The sequence below is a fragment of the Scyliorhinus torazame genome, chromosome 11, assembly GCF_047496885.1.
Source record: "Scyliorhinus torazame isolate Kashiwa2021f chromosome 11, sScyTor2.1, whole genome shotgun sequence".
NCBI classification, from domain to species: domain Eukaryota; kingdom Metazoa; phylum Chordata; class Chondrichthyes; order Carcharhiniformes; family Scyliorhinidae; genus Scyliorhinus; species Scyliorhinus torazame.
In genome coordinates, this window is record NC_092717.1 from 85,081,871 (window position 1) to 85,109,793 (window position 27,923).

The 27,923-nt window shown below is 44.8% G+C and overlaps 1 long non-coding RNA gene across 1 annotated transcript; it reads right to left on the minus strand.

The window, feature by feature from the left end:
- Nucleotides 1-2,312: 2,312 nt before the first annotated feature.
- Nucleotides 2,313-26,445, minus strand: LOC140386000 (uncharacterized). Its single transcript, XR_011933522.1, has 3 exons — nt 26,334-26,445; nt 4,192-4,400; nt 2,313-3,132 (listed from the first exon to the last, which is right to left on the minus strand). It is a non-coding gene; the product is annotated as an uncharacterized lncRNA (long non-coding RNA).
- Nucleotides 26,446-27,923: the final 1,478 nt, after the last annotated feature.

Below are 27,923 nucleotides of genomic sequence, written 5' to 3' on the forward strand. Positions count from 1 at the left end.
ACCTTCTTAAATGAAAAGTTAAAGGCTTCCACCTCCTTCTCATCAAACCTTTGCAATGCTTGGACATATTTAAATAGATTCACACCAAGCCTTCGACTATGATGCTCTTTCTCACTATCCTCATCACTATCATCCAACTGTACGTCTGCCTTTACGTCTGTCAATTTTAACTGACTGTCATGTTTCATGGCCATTTTCTGAAGTTCAAACAATCTCTCTTTATCTTGTTCCCTGATCTGTATCTCCCTTTCCCTTTCTTTTTGTTCTGCTAGGGCTATTCTTTCTTTTCTTCTTTCTTCGCTCTCTCTTTCTTTTTCCTCTCTATCACTTTCGTATTCAAACTGCTTTAATTTTTTCTCATGTTCCATTTGTTTAAGTTGCAACTGAATTTTTGCCATTTCCAATGAGTCAAACTGTATCTCAGGCAACTTTAAATGCTTAGCCACCGCCTTAATTACCTCACCTTTTCGCATTTTGCTAGGTAATGTTAACTGCAAAGGTTTTGCCAAATCTAACAGTCTGCTTTTAGTCTCTGTCCGTAAGGTGCCGCGTGTGACTGTCTCCACCCCCAAAAGCTTCAGAGCCTCTGAAAGAGCCATTGTCCACAACACACTCCCTACTTAAACTAGAATACCACACCTGAAAAGCAACCATAATATGCTCACCCTTCACTGCCTGTAAGTTCACTAAGCCAATCCAATAGGTAGATTTTTATCCGGACGAGACCCCAATTTGTTATGGGCCAGGGTTTAGAGAACCCCAAAGTGTATCATGGAGTTCACCTGACTCACAACTTTTAATAAATTGTGGTATGGGGTGCACATAGCCCACTCTACAGGTGTGGTACAGCAGAAATTGAAAAGTATTTTTAAAAACAAAACAATGTTTATTCTATGAACTTAAGTTAACCTTTTTAAAGCATACAGTGAACATCTTAGCAACCATTAATTCAAATACAACCCCCAAAGAATACAACACTAAGTAATCCTTAATAAATTCCCAAACAACATCCAGAAGACAAAAGAAACACCTTTTAACAGAAGCATATCAGGTTTAAATTCACTACTGAAAACAGTTATAATTCTGAATTCACCAAATTATCAAGTGATAGTGTTTTCATGGCAGAGAGAAGAGCAGTACACCTGCTTTGTCTGGCTGCAGCTCCAACACTGAAAAACAAAAACAAAAAAACACACACACCCAAGCTTTTCTGAAAGTGAAACTAAAAAACAGAGCCAGAGCTCAGCTCCACCCACATTCTGACATCTCTGCAGTAACATGAGCAGCCAAACATTTCTTAAAGCGACATTCTCGTGACAATTCACCAAAGCCGGGGATCGAACCTGGGACCCTGAGCTGTGCAGATACAGTGACACAGTACAGTGCTCCCTTTCCATAATCTTCACTCTTATGCTAATGCCAAGGTCGTCCTCCTTTGTGATTAGCATAGTCTTGTTAAAATTTATTTTCAGTCAATGTTCCATTGTTCTATTATTTACTTTTCAATAGTCTTATGTAATTATTCCTTTTTATATTGCAATTGGCATTATATTACTGGTGTGTTTTAAGTTATTTATTAATTGTGCATTGGTCATGAACCAACTTCTAAAAATATTCACACTGCCCGCTATAATAAATTCATTTTATATGTTGAAAAGATAGATAATATAATAATCCTTTGACTCCCTCCTCTTTGATCCATGACGTATTGTTAACTTATCAATGCTCACTGCTGTTTATCATTCCCTGCAGATTTCCAACAAGTCTTAATCATCATTTCCATCTCTTTGTAGGACATCTATTAATCTTGAATGCTTCACCCTGTCAAATGGCTTCTCATAATCTATGATGCATAGACATACTCCTCTTCATTATTAGTTTGACCTGCTCACCGATCATTCTCAAAGCATTCAGCAAAGTACATGTTGCCTCCAGCTGAGAAAACATCTGAAATGAAATTTTAAAAAATGTCTTGTGTCTTAAAGCAAGCGATTCTGGTAAAAAGATCCATCAGGCCAGAGATTGCAGTTTGTGTACTGTTGCTGCTGGGTTTCTGAGTCTTTTGATGAAAATTTTCACCTGTCCGATAACCCCCATGCTGTTTTTTTCAGCTGCATGTGTAAAATGTGTCCTCTTCCAACACAAAGTGGACTGTAAAATGGTGCACCAGGATCAAATAGGCTGACCCCACTTGGATCCAACAGGCATTTAAACCTTGGGTTTTGCACAAGGGAGAGCAGATCAGAGGTTAGCACAATCATATTCCTGGAAAATGAAAGCTGCTCAAGTAAGAGCCAACTAGGTGCAAGGAATCCTTGTTTGGAATATAAGAATAGGAGTAGGCCATTCAGCCCCTCAAAGTTGTTGCGCTATTCAATTAGATCACAGTAGATCTGCTCTTTTCATTTATCCACCCTCATTGAATGTTCTTTAATAGCCTTGCCAAACAAAAAACCATCAATCATAGTTTTCATTGCAAGTAAGAAAGCCAGAATGATATGGAACAGAAGAATACCTTGCTCAAAAAGTTTTTAATCAAGTGTGGGATCAGATCATGTACAGAATAAATGCTGCTGCAGACTCATTGGCCCTGCAGATAGATTGCTTGCCTTTCTTGGATTCTTTATGGAGTTCTTTCGTGCTCGTGATGATATACACAATGTTGAGGTGAGTCCTAGTAGTTATTACTGCATGTTGTACAAAACGACCATTATATATAAACCTTCATACCTCAGGAAGTATACTTCAGGAAGATAAAAGCAAATTACTATGGATGCTGGAATCTGAAACAGGGGAAGTGTCAGGAGAAGGGAGGAGGGGCTGAAGTAATGTTAATTTCAGGAAGGCCTTGGTGTGCATGGTTTGATTGCCACCATTGTTGTCTGACTGTGACTTAGCGACTAGGTTATTTAAAATCTTGGACACAGATCAATGAATCAATCCATTCCAATGAATTCAAACATCCAACGTAAGTGACAATTTATCTGTTTAATACATAACTGAGAGAATAAAGATGCCTTTGGTGTTCTGTATTTCAGCATATTTTCAAAGGATTTTGAACGGTTCTCTGTTGTTGCCTTTAGCAGTCCATCTGAATCCAACAGAGGTACTAAGCTCAATGGTGGTTCTGTCCTGTAGGAAAGTAAAAGCCATATTTGAAGGATGTTTTGAGAGTTTGGTGCAGGGGAGCACCTTGGCTCAATATTTCAAGGATAATAACTGCTGTAAATATAAGTTTTGCACTTAATATGTTAAATATATTTTTCTGTTGGTTTCTGGCCTGAGACACATTGGGTAGAATTTTCCATGTTTTATCCAAGTGCTGGCTGAGTGGTGCGGCCAACATTTCTCACCATACGTTCCAGCATTTTAATTTTTAAATTATTGGCAGCGTGGAAGAGCCCACCTCGTCAACAACATCAGCCTTCCATAAATCAGGGCACCCTTTAAAAAGGGCGCCCTGATTTCTAGCGCTAAAAATAAAAACAAAGACTGCCCATCATGGACATGGAGGACCCCCCGCCAAGCGCAAGATTAATCCCACCCCCATGCACTTGGGAGCCCACGCACACGCTAAAACCACCCCCATGGACCTCTCCAAAGGAAGCCCACCCTGGCATTGTCCCCTGACACTGTGTCAGGGCAGTGCCAGTGTACTGCACAGGCATGACCCTCTCCCTCCTGGGGCTTGGAGATACCTGTGCGCCCCTGACATGGTCTCTTTGCCTGTTTCCCGTTGCTCCTGAACTGTTGTATACCTCGCTGACGTCACGTCGGTTACGGGGGAAAATCCAAATGCGTGGGATGATACAGTGAGGAAGCCCGCTAATGACATTACAATGTACTTAAATAAGGTTCCCAACTTTCCTGGGCATGAGGCACGTTATGTCACTGGTGTGGGACAGGGACGATTATGAAATCTCGCCGGCGTAAGTCACGTTTTTGGCCTCTGGTGAGATTTTGTGTCCACATGGTCATTCACGGGTGAAATAGCACGGCCAGTATTTTTGATTTATATATATTTGCTGGTCACCAGTTTGAGGAGATTACATAGTGTTGCCACACCCTGGGCTAGCGCATGGTCAATTCCAGTCCCACATGCCCCAGAGTGAATTAACCAATAATTCAAAAATTCTATATTTCTTTGTACATTCATTCAGGGTCCCTGTAATTTAGAAATGCAGTACTCACAGGCAGCAGGCATTTTGGAGCGACACATTATTTCTCAATCAAACTGGGCCTTCAGCTCAAGATTTGCATTCAGGTCTCTATCTTTCAGGAGAGAAATGTTATTTCACATCAAACTTTGCTTCCAGATTGTGGTTTGACTTCATGCCTCTCCATTGCAGACTTGCTGGAGAGAGACTCAGCTCTCACAGTGGACATCTGGAGGGAATAAACTGGTTCATTTTGCAGAGAGTTAGTTAGATATTTTCATCAGGTGCCAAGATTAAAACTAAACTGGAACCTCGCGACACTGAAAAGCTTTCTATTGGAATAATACCTAATCACCACATGTTACCGGGCAGAGCACAGCCCTCTGGGCTCATTCATTGGCCACCGGCCAAATTAATCAAACCGAATGCTCATTGATACCAGCCAGCCTGCAATCATGAGTTCAAACCAGTGCAGCCTTCTGTATTCTTCTGTTTGAATTTAAAGATACAAGATTCTTGCCTTAAAGTGACATGTCCAATAATCATTCATAGATCAAAAATGCAATAGCAAAATAAAAGAAAGGGGAAATAGGGAATAAACAACAAACAAATGGGAAGGACCCTTATATATCTCCTACCCCCCCCCCCCCTCTAAAAGAAGGAAATTTCAGGGCACAAACTTTTTGTTATGAGGTATGCAAGACATAGATCACAAACATCTATCCAACGAAATCATCTCCATTATACAATTTCCCTTCCCAGTCTCTGTGTTGGTGATTAGTCAACTCTTAAATGTGTGTCAAAGCACCCAAAATCATATTATCCTTTCTAGGTTTGTGCACTATTTTAACCTCAAACTGTTGTAATAATAAACTTCAATGAAATAATATTACGTGCCAGGTTTTGAACTTCTCCGTAAGCGCAAGTGGATTATGGTCTGTGTAAACCAAGCTTTGTTTATTGTCATGTCGGACATATATTTCAAAATGCTGAAGGGCTAGTAGCTTCCTTTTCAATGGTGGAATTCTTTCTTTGGCATGGAGTTATGAATATCCCTCTGGCCTCTTCATTCTTTTATAATATTGTTGTCTTGTAGCAGCACTGCCCCTACCCCCAGGTCACTGACTCTATGGCCATTTTAAATGGTCTGGAAAAGTCCAGGGTGGCCAGCACTGTTTTTTTCACTAACATGGCTGTCGATCTCTCAAACCTGACTTGGTATTCTGTGGACTTGAGTGGTTTTGCTTGTTTCTGCAACATGTCTAACATGTCCCTAATTGAACCAGTCTACATGATTTCAGCCGAGACGGATGTGGCTTTACTGGTTCAGAGTCTCTTGTAACCACATCATGTTTACCAGAGTTCCCCTGGTATTTCCCTATAAATTAGTCTGTAGTCTTTTGGTATCTTTATTGCAGGGGCTGGTTTAGCACAGTGGGCTATGACAGCTGGCTTGCAATGCAGAACAAGACCAGCAGCGAGGGTTCAATTCCCGTTCCAGCCTCCCTGAACAGACGCTGGAATGTGGCGACTAGGGGCTTTTCACAGTAACTTCATCGAAGCCTACTTGTGACAATAAGCTATTATTATCATTATATTGGCCTCTGGGCTGCTTCACACGACTGAGATCCTGTGTTCGATCCCGGCACCGGGTCACTGTCTGTGTGGAGTTTGCATATTCTCCCCGCATAAGTGTGGCTCTCATCCCCTCAGCCCAAAGGTGTGCAGGGTAGGTGGATTGGCCATGCTAAATTGCCCCTTAATTGGACATTTTAAATTTAAAAATGATTCATTACATCGGTCTCTTTCTGTTTCTATTGTAATGCGGTCAGTCTTTCCTGATTGTCCATTGAATGTTGAACCAAATTTCAAGATTCTCCTTCAACTAAACTACAAATATTATTGTCAATGCTGAGGAAAACATTTGGTTAATTTTTAACCAACAAACACTCCTCAACCCCTCCAGCTTTACATTCGCTCTTGTCCTGCACATGGTTACTTTCAGTGACAAGTGACAGTCATTGTTTTACAGCTTTTACATCTTCATCGGAGCTTCTGTAATCTTTTCTGTAATTCTGTAATGATTTGTGCTATCCAGATTTAAACTGGTCCTCTTTTTCTTCAGGATCAGAGGATGGCACGTTATTGGCTCTCTGAACTTTCTGATTATTAACAGATGCGCTGGCTGAATCACTGTATGGTTGTCCATCCACCATCCCTTAATTTTCAAAAGGAATTGATTACTGATTACTTCATGGCCTTTGCTATTTGCTTCCTTTACCTTGAAGAGATACTGTGGACCTTTACAAGAATGTCAGTTAACCAGCTATTCGCTTGGTATCACTTCACAACCCTACTGTCCTCGTCCTGAATAACTGAAGCCCTGCTATCACATATATTTTCCTTCAAAGCAGGCATGCTCTGGGAAATATTTGCACCTGAAGTGAATGGCAATGGGTTTACTATAAGAGGTTGCAACAAGTTACTTTTAGAAAAGTCCAAGTCACTTTCTTCTTCAGATGTGTTGTCTTCTTTACTAAGCTTTGGAAGAATTACTTGCCATTTGTTCAAAATTAATTAGTGAAAGGCTATTTAATAACAGCTGTTTACCATTACTTCATAATCAGAACAAAACTCGAATTCATTGAATCATAGAATCCCTACTGTGCAGAAGGAGGCCATTCGGCCCATTGAGTCTGCACCAATCCTACAAAAGAACATTCTCCCCAGGCTTACTCCCCCATCCTAACTTGTAACTCTTTGGACAATATGGATCAATTTATCATGGTTAATCCACCTAATGCGCACATCTTTGGACTCAAAAATCTCTGGATTCATAACTCTTGTCTGACTCTTCATCACTGTCATTACTATTAAATTCAGACTCTTCATTCTTATGGTCACCTTCAGTCATCGTATTCTCAGAATCTAGTTCATGACCACTGTCATTCAATATATGATCAACGTCCGTCAGCATATCTTTCTTTGAATGTTAATGTCCAATGAGTTTTGCTAACTCTCACATTCCCTACCATTGGCATCTCATGTACCACCTGCAGTGATTCTCTCAGGCCCTCTGTAACCATGGATGAAGCTACAACCTTCATTGCCCCCAAGTCAATCCCAAAAAGTTAGTTCTAATCCATCTGGGAATTCTTTAACTAGCCCGACAACTACTGGACCTGACACTAAATTACACTCCAATTGTACTTTAGAGAATGGAACTGGGATACAATCTCCACCTATCTCATTCACTAATACCTTATCTTTCAATGAGCTCCCTGGAGGGAAGACCAAATCCTTCTCCAGTAAGAGAGTTTGAGTAAATCATGTGTCCTTCAAGATAGTTATTGGTTTTGTTGTATCAGTTGATGAAAATGGGGTGACGGTCCACTTCGATAAAACTCCAGCACATCTCTCATCTACCTCATTGCTCACACCTGCCCCTGCAGCAGTGTTCAGCTCAGGTCTCCTACGTTTTAATAATAATCATTATTTGTCACAAGTAGCTTTACATTAACACTGCAATGAAGTTACTGTGAAAAGCCCCTAGTCGCTACACTCCGGTGCCGGTTCGGATACACGGAAGGAGAATTCAGAATGTCCAAATTGCCTCACAGCACGTCTTTCGGGAGTGTGGGAGGAAACCGAAGCACCCAGAGGAAACCAAACACAGACACAGGGAGAACGTGTAGACTCCGCACAGACACTGACCGAAGCCGGGAATCAAACCTGAGAGTCTGGCGCTGTGAAGCAACAGTGCTACCCACCTACTATCGTGCTTTAAGTCGAATTAAAGCTACAGTCTGCCATGTAATGTTCTCCACTTTTGTTCCCTGTTCCTCCTTAGGAACTTCCAAAACTCCCATGGGCTTTCCTTGCAACTTTGAGCATGCTGAACGATTATGTCCCATCTTGTTACAACGGCAACACCTTGTCTTTCAACTCCTCCCTCCACCCTCAGTGCCTTCCTTCCTGGTCTGAGGAGGAGATCTTGGACCAGTCCTAGTGAGCCATTCCTTACCTTGGCTACCTGCCTTCCTTTCACTCTCCCACTTACTATCCTTTTCAAAATTATGGGGGTGATGGAACAAAGGTTTAAATTTATGGACTAGCTCATAATCATTAGCCATAATTGCTGTTTGCTTAGCAGTCACCACCCTTTGGTCTTCAGCATGGGTTCATGTCATAGAAGGTAGGGAATTCTTAAATTCCTCGAAGAGAATTCCTCTAAGGCTCGCTCAGAGCCTCATAAGTAGTTTCAACTGCCATTGCTTGTACCCACCTATTAAAATTGTATTGCTTAACCCTTTCGAATTCTGCTTAGGTCTGCCCCGACTGTCTCCTTAAATTCCAAAACCTTTACCTCTATGCTTTGGGAACCAATTCATATGCATTCAGAAGAGCCTCTTTTTACCTCATCATAATATTATACTTCCTCTCTGACAGGGAAGCATAAACTTCCTGGGCGGGATTCTCCATCCGCCCTCACTCATTTTCTAATGCAGTGCGTCCTCGCTGGCAGCAGGATTTTCCATCCCGGCAGCCAGCCAGTGGGGTTTTCCATTGTGGGCACCCCCACACCGTCGGGAAATCCGCGGCCGTGAGTGTACTGCCGGCAAAACGGAGGATCCCACCGATGGAGAATCCAGTCCACTGTGTCCCCCCGCCAATCTGCATGGGTAATGTCCATTTTGCTCTTGGCCACTCCATTTCTTCACCATCTAGCATTCCAAAGATCCCGGACTCAGGCCCTCAAATTATGTTGTGACGCCCTGGGTAGTACATGGTCAATTGTAGCCCCACATGCCCAGAGGCACAACACAAGTGAATTAACCAATAATTCTTATAAAAATACCTAGTTTCGACCTTGGCCTCCCAATAATTACAGACACCAGGTTTGTAAATGTGAACATGATTATTATTTATTTATAACAAGGACTATAATGAAACATGCAGTAAACGCAACTGGTTAACCAAAAGCTAATATCTACTACCCACTTTAACTGTCCCACCCTCTACTCACACACACACACACAATACAGACAAACAAAGAGGAGTGGAAAGGGGTAAAATAATAAAGGTGAATGTCAAAAGGTAAGTATTTTCTTTAGATGGTGGTTCATTAGTGCACTTTCGTCACAGCAAGCTTGCTGATCAAATTCCCTGGTTAACAGCCAGTAACGGTCTTCTTTGTAGAGTTTTTCCTTCAGGGTCCCTGTAGTTTAGAAAATGCAGCACTCACAGGCAGGTGGCTTTCTGGAGAGACACCTTATTTCTCACCAAACTGGGCCTTCAGCTCCAGGTTCACATTCACGCCTTTACCTTTCTTTGTTTACAGCTCGTGGCTTGACTTCAGGCTTCTGCAGTCTCAAGAGAACAGCACCCAGATTAACCGGAGAGAGAGTTGGCCCTCACAGTGGACATCTGGAGAGAATTAGCTGGTTCATTTTGGAGACCGTTAGTTCGATCTCTTCATCGGGATGCCAGAATCAAAACTGAAACCAAATTGGAACATTGGGACTCTGTGTTGGCTGAAACACGTTTGCCCCCGAATTTATATCAATAAAATTAATAATAGGGGCGGCGTGTGGCGCAGTGGATAGCACTGGGACTGCGGCGCCGAGGACCCGGGTTCGGATCCCGGCCCTGGGTCACTGTCCGTGTGGAGTTTGCACATTCTCCCCATGTCGGCGTGGGTTTCGCCCCCACAACCTAAAGATGTGCAGCCCCTTAATTGTAAAAAAATAATAATTGGGTACTCTAAATTTTTTTTTAAATGTAAATAAGATTAATAATCAAAACCCTCGAACAGTCCTTGAGGATCTCCTGACCACCTGCAGGTCGATATTGTCTGTCCTCTGGCCCACCTTCACCGCTCATGCCTTCAGTGCCGTACCCTTTGGTCGAGACCCTTCTGCAATCCCTGCTGAGCACTTATCAACAATTTACATCACATCATTGTTTTTCCACCTTCCATTTAAGAGGCAACCTACCTTTCCGAAAAAAGCAGGCTACCTGAACTACAAGAGCATCAAACAATGCCACTGGCACCATTTGCTATGTATAAAGCTCACCAACAGTGTTCTGATGAGGAGATTAGTGCCAGAAGCTCAGGAACTTGTGCCACATTCCGTGTAGATCAAATACGTAGACCAATTCTGTGTCTTGCTCACGTCTGTTCATATCAATATGGGCAAGACACAAAATTGGTCTACGTATTCGATCACAAATCACAAATAGTCTAAGCTATCTATGTCAAGAATTGTTTAACCTTCCAGTTCATCATCAGTTGTGTATGTATCTTTCATTGTACACAAAATAATGTAGCACTGGAGGGTAAGCAATGTGAACATAATTATTTTTCCAGATATTTTCAAATCAATGCACCTGGATCATGACTAGTTTAGATAAATAATAACAATATTACTGCTCCTTCACTGTCGCTGGTCAAAATCCTGGTACTCCCTCCCCAACAGCACGGTGGGTGTACCTACACCACATGGACTGCAGCAGTTCAAGAGGCGGCTCACCACCACCTTCTCAAGGGCAATTAGGGATGGGTGATTGGTTAACAAATGCTGGCCTAGCCAGCACTGATAGCATCCGATAAAATAATTAATAATTAAATGATGTGACAAGAATAGTACTTTAATGCACATTCAGATTACGCCAGTGTTACGGTTTGAAAATCTGTAGTCGATCATTTTAGGCAAAATAACTTTGATGGATTGCTGACATTACCTTAATTCTTTCTTCTTATTCAGCTGAGTGTTCAGTGATAACTTGGTGAGCAAAATGGTCCATTGTCAAACAGACTTGCATAATTTTAATCTAGCGCTCAGATTAATGTGGAAGAAATGTTTTTTTTCTGGATTGTAAATAAACAACTGCAGAATTGAAAATAAGACTACAAAACATTCATTTTTGTAGCACTCATCATGCTTTGAGAACATCAGTTTTAGAATTTAATGAAACTTGTGAAATATTAGATATATTTATTTCCACGTCAATGGAGATACTCAGGGGACTTGAGTAATAATTATACAAACTGCAAAGGTATACCAGAGTGCCTTGAAACTGGTAATTCATCATGTGCTGCCAACACTTTCAGTGCAAAGCAGAAAATATCATCTGTTTTGTATTATATTGCAAATTTTAATGCACCATAAAGTTCATGAAAGGTTGGAATGGAGTTTATCAGAAAACACCAGAAGAAAATTTAAACGATTGCGGTTGTGTTATTGTATTTCTACACAACTTAAAGTACCCCTGCTGAAATTTGCACAGCGGCTAAAATTTGAATAAAAAACAGACACTGGAAATAGACAGCAGATCAGCCAGCAACTTGGATAGAGTAACAGAGTTGCTGGGCTGGAGTGCTGGGGGTCTCGGCTGATGGCGAGAGAGCAGGTGGGAAACCCATGTCACCTTAGAATTATCATAGAATTATCATAGAATTATCATAGAATTTACAGTGCAGAAGGAGGCCATTCGGCCCATCGAGTCTGCACCGGCTCTTGGATAGAGCACCCTACCCAAGGTCAACACCTCCACCCTATCCCCATAACCCAGTAACCCCACCCAACACTAAGGGCAATTTTGGACACACTAAGGGCAATTTATCATGGCCAATCCACCTAACCTGCACATCTTTGGACTGCGGGAGGAAACCGGAGCACCCGGAGGAAACCCACGCACACACGGGGAGAACGTGCAGACTCCGCACAGACAGCGACCAAGCCGGAATCGAACATGGGACCCTGGAGCTGTGAAGCAATTGTGCTAACCACAATTCTACCGTGCTACCTCTCTTCAGGAAGACTGCGGATGTTGTGGGGAGGGGGCACAATGGTGGAGGTTGCAGTTGAAGTGTAATGGTAGCAATTCCCTATCCTTCACTCTCCTACCTTATTGAATACCACCAACAACCCCCACCCCTCTTCCTCCACTCCGCCAACCAACTCACCATGAGGGACAAACAGTTCTGGTAAAGGTTAAAGAAATCACAGGCTTTCACCAATTACAAAGGCAGAGGAAGGAAAAAGAATAAAAGGGAAGGTCTCTGATTAGGTAGAAGGCAGGAGCAATGAAATGACAAATGGGTGATGGTGAAACACGAAAGGAGATAGTGTTACGACAAGTACAGAAGGAAAAGATAGGTCTGGTATAGGTGTAAAGAATAAGAGCAGGATCATGCTGTTTGATAAAAATGAGGGAAGACATTACAATCTGAAATAGTTGAACTCATTGTTATGTCCAGAAGAATGTGAAGTAGCTAATTGAAAGATGAGGTGCGGTTCCTCCAACTGATGGTGAAATTCATTGGAACGGTGCGGAAGGCTGCCAACCTACAAAACGGAACGCAACACTAGCTGTTGTATGCAGGCAAGCTCTTAAAGTCTCAAGTCTTTCAGAAATTGTGTGGGTTAGTGAATAGATGAGAGGGGAAATGGATCAGTGGGTGGATGGGTGAAATGATGAATAGAAGAGTTAATGAGTGTGTAGTTTGGGTCATGAAGGTAATCGGGTGAAGGGATGTGGGCAGGTGATCGGTGGGGGAGAGAGTTGGATCATTGGGAGAAGTTGGATCAGGTTGGAGGGGTAGTCAAGGTGGGTAATTTGGTGCGGGTAGTTGGGTGGTCATGGGGTTGTCAGGTGTGGGTTAGTTGGGTAGGGTCAGGGGGCAGTTGGATATGGGATCAGTTGAGTCAGGGAGTGTAGTGGGGTTGGGTTCGTGGGGAAGATAGCGGTGTCGGGGATGTGGTGTTAAGTTTTGATGTGCTGGAAAGCCACTGAGTTGGACAATGCAGTAACCAATGTAACATTTCCTGAGTAAGTATCCAGGTAAGCCCGAAATACCTGGCCCAAATCTCTGACAATGAGCGCAATGTCTGAAACATTTGCGGAGGATCCCAGCAGTGCAAAACAGCCCATCAGAAGGTAGACTTCTTGGGACATCTCAGCAACTGTGCATTTCAAGACTTCCACGGATGCAAATGTCCCAACTTGCATCCAAACCCCAATCATCTAGATACCAGAACATTTGGCTAATATCTTGAAAGCTTTGATCAAATCACGATTCACCTTATAATTTCGAGCGAGTGTAAATTTTTCCCTGTAATTTGATCAAAGGTCACGGAACCAATAGAATGGCCTCGCTGCACCCGAAATGCAGCTCACTGCAATGCAGTGTCGCCGATAGAAGCCAAGAGGCCCTGCTCCCAGGATCTACCCAGTTCGGAATGCCTCGCGAAACATTGCACTGTTACTCCCACCCATCACTTTTTGGCAAATCTGCATATTAAAGTGAGACACTTGGGCTGGATTCTTCCGCCCCGCCCGCCACAAGAGCACCACGGCCAAGACACGGACAATGGGAAAGTCCACTGCCCTCGGGCGTGATTCTCCGGTCGCCGGGTGGGCCTGGCCGGAGAATCCCACCCTTAGTCTCACTTTAATATGCAATTTCCAGAGGCACCTGAAGCTTTGCGATCTATCTTATTTGCCTTGTTAAGTACTGGTCTTGACTAATGGGGAACAGATGGAATGGCACTTGTGGAGGTCTCCCGGAAGCGACGGCTTACCATAAGACCATAAGACATAGGAGCGGAAGTAAGGCCATTCGGCCCATCGAGTCCACTCCACCATTCAATCATGGCTGATTTCAACTCCATTTACCCGCTCTCTCTCCATAGCCCTTAATTCCTTGAGAAATCAAGAATTTATCAACTTCTGTCTTAAAGACACTCAACGTCCCGGCCTCCACCGCCCTCTGTGGCAATGAATTCCACAGACCCACCACTCTCTGGCTGAAGAAATTTCTCCTCATCTCTGTTCTAAAGTGACTCCCTTTTATTCTAAGGCTGTGCCCCCGGGTCCTAGTCTCCCCTGCTAATGGAAACAACTTCCCTGTGTCCACTTCCAAGAATTTAGAAATCTCATCCTTAACAATGGATTCTAGAATCTTGCCAACAACCGAGGTTAGGCTAATTGGCCTATAATTTTCCATCTTTTTCCTTGTTCCCTTCTTGAACAGGGGGGTTACAACAGCGATTTTCCAATCCTCTGGGACTTTCCCTGACTCCAGTGACTTTTGAAAGATCATAACTAATGCCTCCACTATTTCTTCAGCTATCTCCTTTAGAACTCTAGGATGTAGCCCATCTGAGCCTGGAGATTTATCAATTTTTAGACCTCTTAGTTTCTCAAGCACTTTCTCCTTTGTGATGGCTACCATATTCAACTCTGCCCCCTGACTCTCCGGAATTGTTGGGATATTACTTCTACTGTGAAGACTGACGCAAAGTACTTATTCAGTTCCTCAGCTATTTCCTCGTCTCCCATCACAAAATTACCAGTGTCATTTTGGAGCGGCCCAATGTCAACTTTTGCCTCCCGTTTGTTTTTAATGTATTTAAAGAAACTTTTACTATCATTCCTAATGTTACTGGCTAGCCTACCTTCAAATTTGATCCTCTCTTTCCTTATCTCTCTCTTTATCCTCTGTTTGTTTTTGTAGCCTTCCCAATCTTCTGACTTCCCACTACTCTTTGCCAAATTATAGGCTTTCTCTTTTGCTTTGATGCATTCCCTGACTTCCTTTGTCAGCCATGGCTGCCTAATCCCCCCTCTGATAACCTTTCTTTTCTTTGGGATGAACCTCTGTACTGTGTCCTCCATTACTCCCAGAAACTCCTGCCATTGCTGTTTTACTGTCTTTCCTACTAGGCTCTGCTCCCAGTCGATTTTCGTCAGTTCTCCCTCATGCCCCTGTAGTTACCTTTATTTAACTGTAACACCTTTACATCTGATTCTACCTTCTTTCTTTCAAATTGGAGATTGAATTCGACCATATTATGATCACTGCCTCCTAAGTGCTCCCTTACTTTAAGATCTTTAATCAAGTCTGGCTCATTACATAACACTAAGTCCAGAATGGCCTGTTGCCTCGTGGGCTCCATCACAAGCTGTTCCAAAAAGCCCTCCTGTAAACATTCAATGAATTCCCTTTCCTTGGGTCCACTGGCAGTATTATTTACCCAGTCCACCTGCATATTAAAGTCCCCCATTATCACTGTGACCTTGCCTTTCTGACATGCACTTTCTATTTTGTGGTGCATTTTGTGCCCCTGGTCCTGACCACTGTTAGGAGGCCTGTACATAACTCCCATTATGTTTTTTTTGCCTTTGTGGTTCCTCAACTCTACCCACACAGACTCCACATCATCTGACCCTATGTCGTTCAGTGCTATTGATTTAATTTCATTCCTAATTAACAAGGCAACCCCGCCCCCTCTGCCCACCTCCCTGTCTTTTCGATAGGTTGTGACTCCCTGGATGTTTAAATGCCAGTCCTGAACCCCCTGCAACCATGTCTCTGTGATGCCTACCACATCATACCTGCCAGTCACAATGTGGGCTACAAGCTCATCTACCTTGTTCCGTACACTGCGCGCATTTAAATATAGCACCTTTAATTCTCTATTGACCGTCCCTTTTTGTTTTCTTAGTGTGGTGGACCTTGGTTTACTGAGCCTTTCCATACACTGTGTCATATTTTGTGGGATTGGGATAATCGTAACCACTCTTGAGTTTTGTCTGTTCGTGTTTTTTTGTATTCCTAAGCAGCTCCCCGCTGATTACTTCACCTCTTGGTTCCCTGACTTTCCCTTCCCCCCCAGTCTTTAGTTTAAAGTTCTATTGACCACCCTATTTATTCTTTTCGCCAGAACACTGGTCCCAGCTCGGTTACTGGTTGAGTTGTATTCGTCTCTGTGGGACTGGATGGGCCCAGACCTGCTGGAAGTGTACGAGAGTATGCTTCTGGAAGGCAGCATGTCAGAGTCCATGAGGAAAGGCATCATCACCCTCATCTACAAGCAGAAGGGGGAAAGGGAAGAAATTCAGAATTGGCGACCCATTTCACTGTTGAATGTGGATTACAAAATTCTAGCCAAGGTCATCGCCAATCGGGTCAGGTCTGCTCTGGAGTCGGTGATCCACCCTGACCAGACCTGTGCTGTACCCGGCAGGAAGATCTTTGATAGCCTCGCGCTACTTAGGGATACGATCGCCTACGTGCAGGATAGGAGGGTGGACACCTGCCTCATCAGCCTTGACCAGGAGAAGGCTTTTGACAGAATATCGCACACCTACATGATGGATGTGCTCTCCAAAATGGGGTTTGGGGAGGGAATTCGCAATTGGATCAAACTGCTCTACACAAACATCTATAGCGCAGTCTCAATCAATGGGTGGGAATCAGAAAAGTTCCAGATCAAATCCGGAGTCAGGCAGGGCTGCCCTCTCTCCTCTGCCCTGTTTGTGTGCTGCATAGAACCTTTTGCCGAGTCCATCAGGAAGGATCCGGGTATAAGAGGAGTGACGATCCCAGGCAGTGGAGGCACACAAGTCAAGGCCTCCCTGTACATGGACGACGTTGCCGTCTTCTGCTCGGATCCTGTGTCTGTACGCAGGCTCTTGACCACCTGCGACCAGTTTGAACTGGCCTCGGGAGCCAAGGTAAACCGTGGCAAGAGCGAGGCCATGTTCTTTGGGAACTGGGCCGACCGGTCCTTTGTCCCCTTCACTGTCAGGTCAGATTACCTGAAGGTGCTGGGGATATGGTTCGGAGCTGCTGGGGCGTGCACCAAAACCTGGGAGGAGCGCATAGCAAAGGCAAGACAGAAACTGGGCTGGCGGGAGCAACATCCATTGCGGGCAAAACCCTGGTCATCAGGTGTGAGGTACTCTCGGTGCTACTGCACGTGGTGAAGGTCTGGCCCATAACCCGACCCTACGCCGCAGCAGTCACCCGAGCCATCTTCAAAATCATCTGGAGATCCAAGATGGACCGTGTCCGAAGGGACACCATGTACAAACCTCTGGAGAAGGGAGGGCGGAACGTACCCAATGGCTCTTTCATCCTGTTGGCCACCTTTGTGTCCAGCTGCATCAAGCTGTGCGTGGACCCCCAGTATGCAAACACCAAGTGTCGCTACATACTGAGGTTCTACCTGTCCCCGGTGTTACGAAGGATGGGCCTGGCCTCATTGCCGCGGAACGCACCAAGTAGTTGGACCGTACCACCTGTCCTTCGTGGAAAAGTTTTTGAAGAAAAACACCTTTGACCACAAGGCAATGAAGCAGTGGTCAGCACGTAATGTCCTCGAAGCCCTCAGGGAAAAGGAGACCTTGGAGGACGTTGGATGGTTCCCTGAGCAGACTGCCAGAGTCATCTGGCAGAACGCCTCATCACCAGAACTTTCAAACAAGCACCAAGACCTAGCTTGGCTGGTGGTGAGAAGGGCCCTCCCTGTCAGATTCTTCAAGCACACCCGAAGGCTCTGCGCCAATGCACGCTGCCCTCGGAGTGGCTGTGGGGGAAATGAGATGGTCACACACCTCCTTGTGGAATGTGCCTTTGCAAAGAAGGTCTGGAGAGAGGTGCAGTGGTATTTGTCAAGGTTTATCCTGAACAGATCTGTGACACAGGACTCTGTGCTCTACGGACTGTTTCCAGGGACACACACTGAGACAAATATCAACTGCTGCTGGAAGGTCATCAACTCGGTGAAAGACGCTCTTTGGTCTGCCCGAAACTTGCTGATCTTCCAGTGCAAAGAATTGTCCTCGACCGAGTGTTGCAGACTGGCACATTCCAAGATCCAGGACTACGTGCTGAGGGACGCACTCAAGCTTGGGGCAGCTGCCGCCAAGGCGCAATGGGGAAAGACCACTGTGTAAGGTCTTTCCAGCAAATGTACACCGAGGGGCGGGTAACAGTGTAAACCCCCCTCGGTCTGGGCCACTAACACTCCAATGTATGAAAGAAACATGACAATGTAAATATTTAAGAAAGAATTGTAATGTAAAGAGTGATATGTGTATAATAATATCAAAATTGAATGGAAGAAAGTCAAGGCAATGTGTAGCTCTGACGGAAATGTACAGTCAAGACAATTTGAAATGCTCTGTAACGCTTATGATAAATTTTATGAATAAAGTATACTTTTTTGAATTAAAAAAAACTTATGGAGGTCTCCCAGGGAATTGGAGGCTCCTAGGGATTCCCTTCTGGGTAGGGTGGTACCCTGGCATAGCTGATGTCACCCTGGCAGTGCCTAGGTGACACTGGCAGGTGTGCTGCCAGTGCATCAGGCTGACATTTTTGTCTGGTGACAATTGGGCTGGGAGTGCCTGTGGGGGAGGGGTAGTCTCGGTGCACTCCTTTGGGGGCTCCAGAGATAATGATGCCATTTAAGGCGAGTGCAACTCCTCAGTACAGAAAATGGAACTCTGCGTGGCCTTGGCTGAGTATTCCCTATCTAACCAGTTTATTACCCATTTATTAGCATTGAGTTTATCGGCACTGCGAGCCCTGGGAAACACATGGATAAACAGACTCGCTATGGGACTTTGTTCCTGTTTAGTTAAATTTCACCCCACATCTAACTGTCGATGTTTTGATTTAAGTTTTGCAAATGCAAGTTTTAATTTGATCTGTACTTTGCCTATGTTATTTTTATTCACTCATGGGATGCGGGTTTTGTTGGCTCGACCAGCATGTGTTGCCCATCCCTAATTGCCCCTTGAGAAGAAGGTGGAAAGTCACCTTCTTGAACTGCTGCAGTCGATATGCTTTAGGTACACCCACAGTGCTGTTAGGGATGGAGTTGAACCAGCGACTGTGAAGGAATGGCAATATAGTACCATGTCAGGATGGTGAGGGGCTCGGAGGGGAATTTCCAAGTGGTGTTGTTCCAAAAAACTGAAAGAACATGCTGTTTCATTCAATTGGCCAATCACTGAGATGTAAACCTACGTACCTGGCATCGCACTGGCACTGAAATTCATACATGACGTTGTTCAGTTATGTGGTAGGCAAACTGCCTTTTTGCAATGATGGCAACATCCTATTGGTGGAAAACACCACTCTTACAGCCACTATATAGTTCCTGCACTGTGTCTACTGTTCAATGAGATTAGCAATTGGGCAACATTTACTGAACAATCCTGAGTTTACTAATAGCTACCCTAACAACTTAAGATAATCAGTTGTATTCGGAATGTTGTTCATTTATACTTGATAGGGACAGTGTACATCCATGCAGAAGAACCCATTTTCTGCAAACAAATGGAATATGTTCAAGCCGTGCACATTTTTTTAATTACCAGGGAGCTTGGGTAGCCCATAGTTCTCTGTGTCTTTCTCAATTGACCTTGGCCAATCAAAGTCAACCAGTCGGAGAATCTGACGCTGGCTGCCATATTCTCCAGTGCCGGTTTTTGGGCGGGGGCGGGGTTTACGCCATGCTGGTCGGGGGCCGTTGGCAGCGGCCCCCCCAGGCAATTCTCCAGGCCCTGATGGGCTGAGCGGCTGTCAGTTCCTGGCCAGTCCTGCCCGCGTGAAATGGACATGGTCCCACACACTTCGGGACCTGGCTGGTAGGCTGTCTAGTGGAGTCCTCGGGGGGGATACAGCCCCGGGGGGGGGGGGCAATGTTGCCTGGCTCGTGATCAGGGCCCACCAATCTGCGGGCGGGCCTGTGCCGTGGGGGCACTCCTTCCTTCTGCGCCAGCCCCTGTAGGGCTCCGCCATGGCCGGCACAGAGAAGAACCCCCCTGCACATGCATAGGAAATACGTCAGCCGGTCTGCGCATGCGCGGAACCACACCGGCGGTTCTGCGCATGCGGCAACTCGCGCTGGCCCTTCGCCGCAGGTTGGCGCGGCACAACCCCTCCGGCGCCGGCCTAACCCCCGGATGTGTGGAGGATTCCGCAACTTCCAGTTGGCCCGACGCCGGAGTAGTTCGCGCTGATCTTGGCGCCGGCATCGGGCCATCCCGCCAATTGCGGGAGAATCCCGCCTGTAAAGTTTCAGCAACATTTTTCAAGTTTCACATTCAAGTTCTTTATTAGCAAGAGACTGCTGTATACCTGAGGGACCTCTTTATACTTTTATGTTTTCATCTACACAGCTTACAATGCCTAAATGTGCCATCAGCGAATTTGGATATGAGGCTTTCTATCTCATCATCTAAGTCATCAGTGAATACCATGAATATTTGGGATATTCTCACAGATTCCTGTGAGACGTTACTCATCACTTAAGATGTTACTCTTAAATTAAGCTTAAGGTTAAAAATGGCAGGAGATCTCAGACCCGTGTTATGTTCCTCTTGCTCAATGTGGGAGCTCAGGGCCATGGCTGATGTCCCTGACTCCTTCACGTGCGGGAAATGTGTCCAGCTGCAGCTCTTGTTAGATAGCATGACGGCTCTGGAGCTGCGGATGGACTCACTTTGGAGCATCCGCGATGCTGAGGCGGTCGTGGATAGCACATTTAGCGAATTGGTCACACCGCAGATTAGGATTGCTGAGGGAGAAAGGGAATGGGTGTCCAAAAGGCAGAGAAAAAGCAGGAAGGCAGTGCAGGTGTCCCCTGCGGCCATTTCCCTCCCAAACAGGTATACCGTTTTGGATACTGTTGGGGGAGATGGCTCACCGGGGGAAGGAAGCAGTAGCCAGGTTCATGGCACCGTGGCTGGCTCTGCTGTACAGAAGGGTGGGAAAAAGAGAGGAAGGGCTATCGTCAAAAGGGATTCAATTGTAAGGGGAGTAGATAGGCGGTTCTGTGGTCGAAAACGAGACTCCCGAATGGTATGTTGCCTCCCAGGTGCACGGGTCAGGGATGTCTCAGATAGGCTGCAGAACATTCTGAAGGGGGAAGGTGAACAGCCAGTTGTCATGGTGCATATAGGTACCAATGATACAGGTAAAAAATGGGATGAGGTCCTACAAGCAGAATTTAGGGAGTGAGGAACCAAGTTAAAAAGTCGGACCTCAGAGGTAGTAACCTCAGGATTGCTAACAGTGCCATGTGGTAGTCAGAGTAGAATTGAAAGAATTGGCAGGATGAATGAGTGGCTTGAGAGATGGTGCTGGAGGGGGGGGTTCAGATTTTTGGGACATTGGGACTGGTTCTGGGGGAGGTGGGACTACTACAAATTGGACGGTCTACACCTGGGCTGAACTGGAAACAATGTCCTTGGGGGTGCTTTTGCTAACGCTGTTGGGGAGGGAAAACTAATGTGGCAGTGGGGTGGGAACCAAATGAGGAGGTTAGTGGACAGTAAGGAGGTATTAACTAAAACCTGTAAGGAACTAGATCATGAAGTCAGAGTGACGAAGGGGAAGAGTAGGTAGGGAGCAGATGATGAACGCAAAGGGTCTGAGGTGCATTTGTTTTAATGCAAGAAGTGTAGTAGGTAAGGCAGATGAACTTAGGGCTTGGATTAGTACCTGGGAGTATGACGTTATTGCTATTACTGAGACTTGGTTGAGGGAAGGGCATGATTGACAACTAAATATCCCAGGATATCGATGCTTCAGGCGGGATAGAGAGGGAGGTAAAAGGAGTGGAGGAGTTGCATTACTGGTCAGAGAGGATATCACAGCTGTGCTGAAGGAGGGCACTATGGAGGACTCGAGCAGTGAGGCGATATGGGCAGAGCTCAGAAACAGGAAGGGTGCGGTAACAATGTTGGGGCTGTACTACAGACTTCCCAACAGCTAGAGGTACAAATATGTGAACAGATTATGGAAAGATGTAGGAGCAACAGGGTGGTGGTGATAGGAGATTTTAATTTTCCCAACATTGACTGGGATACACTTAGTGTCAGAGGTCTAGATGGAGCAGAATTTGTAAGGAGCATACAGGGGGGTTTTCTAGAGCAGTATGTAAATAGTCCAACTCGGGAAGGGGCCATACTGGACCTGGTATTGGGCAATGAGTCCGGCCAGGTGGTTGAAGTTTCAGTCAGGGATTACTTTGGGAATAGTGATCACAATTCCATAAGTTTTAGAATACTCATGGACAAAGACAAGAGTGGTCCTAAAGGAAGAGTGCTAAATTGGGGGAAGGCCAACTATACCAAAATTCGGCAGGAGCTGGGGAATGTGGTTGGGAGCAGCTGTTTGAAGGTAAATCCACATTTGATATGTGGGAGGCTTTTGAAGAGAGGTTGATTAGAGTGCAGGGCAGACATGTCCCTGTGAAAATGAGGGATGGAAATGGCAAGATTAGGGAACCATAGATGACAGGTGAAATTGTGAGACTAGCTAAGATGAAAAAGGAAGCATACATAAGGTCTCGGCGACTGAAAACAGACAAAGCTTTGGAAGAATATCGGGAATGTAGGACCAATCTGAAACGAGGAATCAAGAGGGCTAAAAGGGGTCATGAAATATCTTTAGCAAACAGGGTTAAGGAAAATCCCAAAGCCTTTCATTCATATATAAGGAGCAAGAGGGTAACTAAAGAAAGGATTGGCCCACTCAAGGACAAAGGAGGAAAGATATGCATGGAGTCAGAGAAAATGGGTGAGATTCTTAACGAGTACTTTGCATCGGTATTCACCGAGGAGAGGGACATGACGGATGTTGAGGTTAGGGATAGATGGTTGATTACTCTAGGTCAAGTCAGCGTAAGGAGAGAGGATGTGTTGGGTAATCTAAAAGGCATTAAGGTGGACAAGTCCCCTGGTCCGGATGGGATCCAACCCAGGTTGCTGAGGGAAGTGAGAGAGGAAATAGCTGAGGCCTTAACAGATATCTTTGCAGCATCCTTGATCACGGGTGAGGTACCGGAGGACTGGAGAAATGCTAATGTTGTCCCCTTGTTTAAGAAGGGTAGCAGGGATAATCCAGGTAATTATAGACCGGTGAGCCTGACGTCAGTGGTAGGGAAGCTGCTGGAGAAGATACTGAGGGATAGGATCTATTCCCATTTGGAAGAAAATGGGCTGATCAGTGATAGCAACATGTTTTAGTGCAGGGAAGGTCATGTCTTACCAACTTAATAGAATTCTTTGAGGAAGTGACAAAGTTGGTTGATGAAGGCAGGGCTGTAGATATCATATACATGGACTTCAGTAAGGCATTTGATAAGATTCCCCATGGTAGGCTGATGGCGAAAGTGAAGTCTCATGGGGTCCAGGGTGTACTAGCTAGATGGATAAAGAACTGGCTGGGCAACAGGAGATAGAGTGTAATAGTGGAAGGGAGTTTCTCAAAATGGAGAACTGTGACCAGTGGTGTTCCACAGGGATCCGTGCTGGGAACCACTGTTGTTTGTGATATACATAAATGATCTGGAGGAAGGTATAGGTGGTCTGATTAGCAAGTTTGCAGATGACACTAAGATTGGTGGAGTAGCAGATAGTGAAGGGGACTGTTAGAGAATACAGCAGAGTACAGATAGATTGGAGAGTTGGGCGGAGAAATGGCAGATGGAGTTCAATCCGGGCAAATGCGAGGTGATAAATTTTGGAAGATCCAATTCAAAATCCAATGAAAAAGCCCTGGGGAAATTGATGTACAGAGAGATCTGGGTGTTCAGGCCCATTGTAACCTGAAGGTGGCTGCGCAGGTCGATAGGGTGGTCAAGAAGGCATACAGCATGCTTTCCTTCATCGAAGGGGTATTGAGTACAAGAGTTGGCAGGTCATGTTACAGTTGTATAAGACTTTGGTTCGGCGACATTTGGAATACTGCGTACAGTTCTGGTCGCCACATTACCAAAAGGATGTGGATGCTTTGGAGAAGGTGCAGAGGAGGTTCACTAGGATGTTGCCTGGTATGGAGGGGGCTAGCTACGAAGAGAGGTTGAGTAGATTAGGATTATTTTCATTAGAAAGACGGAGTTTGAGGGGAGACCTCATTGAGGTCTACAAAATCATGAGAGGTATAGACAGGGTGGATAGCAAGAAGCTTTTTCCCAGAGTGGGGGACGCAATTACTAGCGGTCATGAATTCAAGGTGAGAGGGGAAAAGTTTCAGGGAGATATACGTGGAAAGTCTTTAAGCAGAGGGTGGTGGGTGCCTGGAACGCATTGCCGGCGAAGGTGGTAGAGGCGGGCACGATAGCGTCATTTAAGATTTTTCTAGTCAGATACATGAATGGGCAGGGAGCAAACGGATACAGATCCTTAGAAAATAGGCGACAGTTTTAGATAGAGGATCTGGATCAGCGCAGGCTTGAGGGCCGAAGGGCCTGTTCCTGTGCTGTAATTTTTCTTTGTTCTTTGTTCTATCACATCTTGCCTATTATCCCTATTTGTCATGCAACTATTTCAATTCCCCAACCGGTTCAATAATTTGCTTTCAATTCCATGAGCTTTAACTAACAGTCTCTTATGAGGGACTTTAACAAATGCCTTCTGAAAATACAGATAAATAACATCCGCAGACATTCGTCTGTCCATGAATTCAGTCACCTTTTCAAAAAATTCAATTGTGATTGTCAGACATGAGCTCCCCTTTACAAATCCATGCTGGCTCTCTCTGATCAACTAAAAAATGTCAAGGTAAGCAGTGAAATCTCTAGTTAATTATAAACACCAGTAATTTCCTAACAACAAATATTAGGCTAACTAGTCTATAATTTCCTAGTTTCCCACTGTAATTTTTCTTAAATAATGGAGTGAGATGCCTAACTTTCCAAATTAAATAAATGGGCCAGAATTCACTGTTTGGAAGACCCGCCGGGACTGAAGGGTGCACCATTCGCGTTTCCGTTAGGGGTGTGATTTCGTAAACGAGCGGTGGCAGAGACACTCAGAGCTACCAGCCTCACCTGGCAGAGTCAGTTGGCGATCCTGAGGGGTGGGGGCCAGAGAACCATGGTGGGTTCCAAAGGCCACAGTGCAGGTGGCATTGGCTGGGAGGGCTTTGCTAATCTCCTGCTTCCTCTGCAGTGAGACAATGCCTCTGAGGAGTTCCAATATCTGGTGGGCCGATGATTGAGCTTGGCCAGGCCCCTCCCCTTGATGATAGAGTTGGGGTATGAGGGTTTCCAGAGAGCAAGCCTGGGCGGGTTCCCAGATAACCAGAGGCTCTCTGAGCATTCAAAGTCACAGTGGGCAGTCAGCAGTTTGAGTAGCTAAGAATCTGTAAGTAGAACGAAAGGGGTGCATCTAAAACACATATTGCAGTAATGGCGGTCTGGGTCAGGCCACCCCAATCCCCAGGGCTTGGCACCAAGTCATTCCCTGCTACTGCTCCCAGACAGCCACTCCCCAGCAAGCCAGCCAATCTTTGAGGCTTTTTCAGAGATATCTTAGCCTCCCGCTCCCCCTCAGCAGACATGTCACCCAATCCCCCCTGGTAAATATTTGCACCAATGAGACATGAGACTTCCACCTAAGAGGGGCAGAGCATTGTATGAGGTGGAGCATGAAGTATCCAAGCTGAAAATGATCTTTAAATCCATGCATAAGACGGTTTTTGCACGGGGAGCAAACATTGATAACGTTGCCAGCGAGGGAACGGAGCCCGCCGTTGGAAATTGTGGCGGGTGCTGATTTTTTCCATTTTGTGCGATTCTTCGCCTGATCGTGATTCTCGCTGCTGGCATTGTGAAGCAGTGAATTCAGCCCGTGGTTTCAAAGTCAAGAGTGCATTGGTAGATAATGGTTAAGGTGTCTGCAAGGGTCTCACCTACTTCCTTGAAACTGGGGATGGAATCCATTTGGTCCTGAGGGTTTGCCATTCTTTAATGCCATTAATTTCTTTGTTATGATTATTTTGCTGACATTATTTTTGATGAGCCTCTGTCCGTAATTAGTTGTTAGTTTCTTTGGGGAAATCATGTCCTGCCACTATTTTAACTGATGGTCATTAAAACAAACAACAAGGCTAACAAATAGAAATCAGTGATATTCACCAAAAAGCTGCTGTTTCATCAATTCATTGTCATAACCTTTGCTCAGTGGTCTGGGCCGCTGGTTTGTGATGCAGAACTACCCCAACAGCACAGGTTCAATTCTCAACGTTGCCCTTCGCCTGAGGTGTGGTGATCCTCAACTTAAATCAACACCAATCAGCTCTCCCACTCAAATGGGAAAGCAGCCTATGGTCATCTGGACTGTGGTGACTTTTCTTATCGTTTATTATTAATAATAATTGCTTATTGTCACAAGTAGGCTTCAATGAAGTTACTATGAAAAGCCCCTCCTCACCACATTCCGGCGCCTGTTCGGGGAGGCCGGTACGGGAATTGAACCCACGCTGCTGGAATTGTTCTGCATTACAAGCCAGCTGTTTAGCCCACTGTGCGAAAACAATTTCAACAAGCATTTTTAATGTGATGAAAAATTGTTTTCACTTACCTTAGCAGACAAGCGTCTGTTGGTGGTTTGCTTCACATTTAAGTATTGCCTACAATCTTGTGCAGTGAAGTACAGTCTAATTTGTCCAGCAACAAACAAGGTAAATGTCAATATTACACTCATTTATGTTGTCTTAATATGTTATAAAATCACACTGACGACTGGAGCTCTGAATGACTTCTCTGGAGTAGAAAATGCCATGAATTCCATTTTGAAAATGTGTCTTTATTTTTAGAATTTGTTTTGACACTTTTATCTTGAATGGCTATCTGAAATTGTGAGTCATTACCAAGTCGAGCACAATGGAAGAAAAACATCAGATCACAAAGCTGCCATGCAGGAGTATAAGTTAATTTGACTGTCACCGTTGCTGTAGCATTTGGCACATGCTCCCAATTTTATCATGCAATAAGATTAGAAAAATGAAGCATTTCATAATGAAAAAATAATAAAGTTATGTGAGCTGCTAAGTGAAGTAAGAAAGAAAAGTTTGATTAAAATGAGTCCATCATATGGTTACTGCGGGGTGAACAGTTGATAAGATTTATGCGTCAAGCTTAAACACATAACAAGATTAAAGCAACTTTGTTGATTTTTTTGGTTCACTGCATCTGCAGGAATTTATTTCCCGAATTGTTAGCATAGTTTGGAAGCTGGATAAGTCTGCCAGTCCTCAAAAGAGATTTCCAACAATGGATCAGAGATGAAGGTCACAAAGTTAGTTTGCTTAACAACATTTCCAGTGGTGCTATGTAGCCACAAGTGCAGAGCTTTTTTTCAAAAATAAACTTTGAGTACCCAATTCATTTTTTCCCAATGAAGGGGCAATTTAGCGTGGCCAATCCACCTACCCTGCACAGCTTTGGGTTGTGGGGGCGAAAACCACGCAAACACGGAGAGAATGTGCAAACTCCACACAGACAGTGAGCCAGAGCCGGGATTGAACCTGGGACGTCGGCGCCGTGAGGCAGCAGTGCTAACCACTGTGCCACCGTGCTGCCCCTACACAAGAGCAGAGATAGAGTGTGGTAGGCATTGCTGTTGTTTTCCACGCATTCCGCATGGAAATCAGAATGATGCATGTCGGTGCACACCAGAAGGGGTTGAAAGAACACGGTCAACGGGCTGAAGCAACAACGCCTGAGTACTAACATTAGTCAATGATTGTATAAGGAATGCCTTCCTTATTTGCTCCTGAAATAACCAGCATTGACAAACAAGACAGAGATGAGAAGGAATTTCTTCTCTTAGAGTGTGGTGAACTTGTGGAATTCTTTGCTGCAGAGAGCCGTGGAGGCTGGGTTGTCAAGTATACTCAAGGCTGAGATAGACAGATGGTTTAACCTGTAAGGCAATCAAGGATTATGGGGATAAGGCAGGAAACTGCAGTGGAGGATAATTGCATTAGATCAGTCGTGGTCTCATTCAAAGGTGGAAATTTTCTGGAAACACTAAGCTGAATTGCTGGAGGACTTTGTATGATTTTGCTGAACACAAAGTAGGCAGAAAATTACTTTGTCTTACATAAGTATAGGTACAATAGTTGCTGAGTCACTGGCTCTACAATATGAACAGGATATGGAGCAGGAC